We start from the raw sequence: 1,687 nt of genomic DNA on the forward strand, positions 1-1,687 counted from the left end.
ACACACACACACACACACACACACACACACACACACAACCCGGCCCCCCCTCGATGGCCACGTCTGGCCCGTATATCTGAAACACAAGAACATCATAGAGATCATGAAGAATGAAGAAGCTAAAGCAAGCTGCTGAACCGAGACTGTCTTAATGTGTACTGCTGGAGCAGGAAGACAGGGAAGCAATGCATGTTGGGTAAGAATCCTAACAAGGGCCAGGTATGCAGAGTGTGTTGACATGCTTTTATTTAAGAGAAAAAGTCTAATATCTTTGGCTGTATTATTGCATGTCTTCCGAAGTCTTCATTTTTTACAGTTTGGCCGACACGAAGCTCTAAAAAAAGGACAAAACGTCAAAAAACATCGTCATAAGGGACAAAAACTACAGAAAAAGCAACAAAAACCAGATGGGCCAACATTTGCTCTGAACCTAAATATGTGGGTCAAATCCAAATCTGGCATCATTCACACAGAGCTGTATTGTTATTAACTAATAATAATAATAATAAAAATGTAACCTTTTATTAGTCCGACAAGGGACAATGACAATTTACACTCTGCTGTTATTACACATAGGTCTACTACACACACATGCTCAGTACCTACCTATGGAGAGATGTCAGAATGGGGGGGGGGGGCTGCCCAAGGAAAGGCGTCCCGAGCAGTTGGGGGGTTCGGTGCCTTGCTCAAGAGCCCCTTGGCAATGCCTCTCCACCTACCAGTAGTAGATCCCTATGGGGACCTACTACTGGTAGTAGGTCCCTACTACCAGTAGTACCTTTAGTACCTTTAGTCCCTATGGGGACTCGAACCAGCGACCCTCCGGTTCCCAACTCAAAAAGTAGATCACTTATCTCCCCGTCTCTATGGACAGAGCCAGATCCTCTCGAACAATATGCAAATTTCCCAAAATCTCAAGCTATCGTGTAAAAATGAAGGATGGATTTGATATCATCATTATTATATATTAATTCAAATTTCAAATCACATCACATGTTGTCTTCCCATTGACCTGCAACTGTTGTTTTTATGGGTATGAATTTAAAATTAAAACCATTTGGTTGTCTTAGCTCGACACTTTTGTCGCTTTCCTGACGTTTTTCTCACTTATCCCAATTTTTTCCCCACATTTTTTAAGCTTTTTCTGACATTTTTTCTCACTTTTTGCGTTCTTTTATCATTTTTTTCCCAATGCAATACAATTGATTTAAACCAAATGTAATGAAAGGACTGAACTGATCGTTTATTTGACTTGTTACGAGCGTAACTTTTGACAATTTGGTTGAAAGAAACCCAAATTTCGCCGAGAGTAGAAAACGATGTGTTCAGAATAGTTGGAAATCTCAACGTTTCAGGTCACAAGGATACTTTTACCTCATTATTTAAGTCCATTTTAACATGAAAATCCAACATTATAGCATTGTAGACATGACAGAAAACATGAAAAAAGCGTATTATGTGACTTTTAAAGGGTTCATTTGCCCAACACTATGACACAGTTTGTAAAATGGAGGATCAGAGAAGGTCAGTGGGTTGTATATTTTTAGGAATAGCTCTCCAATCTGTGTTTTTCGGGGTTATTTTTCATGTGGCAGGCCTACTTTTTTGGACCCAGGACCTTTTTCTTTTAAAGCACAGCCACTTTAAAGGAGCCACAGCAGAACCCAGTGTTGGTGTAATGAGAGGG

General features: G+C 40.2%; 2 long non-coding RNA genes across 2 annotated transcripts in view; one reads left to right on the forward strand and one right to left on the reverse strand.

The window, feature by feature from the left end:
• Positions 1–1,687, reverse strand: part of LOC117940013 — a 17,784-nt gene that overhangs the window by 14,994 nt on the left and 1,103 nt on the right. The window lies entirely within an intron of this gene.
• Positions 1,141–1,687, forward strand: part of LOC117940014 — a 33,640-nt gene continuing 33,093 nt past the window's right edge. Inside the window, exon 1 of the long non-coding RNA XR_004655694.1 lies at positions 1,141–1,263. This is a non-coding gene — a long non-coding RNA (uncharacterized LOC117940014). The remainder of the gene's footprint in view (positions 1,264–1,687) is intronic.

Source organism: Etheostoma cragini, unplaced genomic scaffold, assembly GCF_013103735.1.
Source record: "Etheostoma cragini isolate CJK2018 unplaced genomic scaffold, CSU_Ecrag_1.0 ScbMSFa_1523, whole genome shotgun sequence".
NCBI classification, from domain to species: Eukaryota; Metazoa; Chordata; class Actinopteri; order Perciformes; family Percidae; genus Etheostoma; species Etheostoma cragini.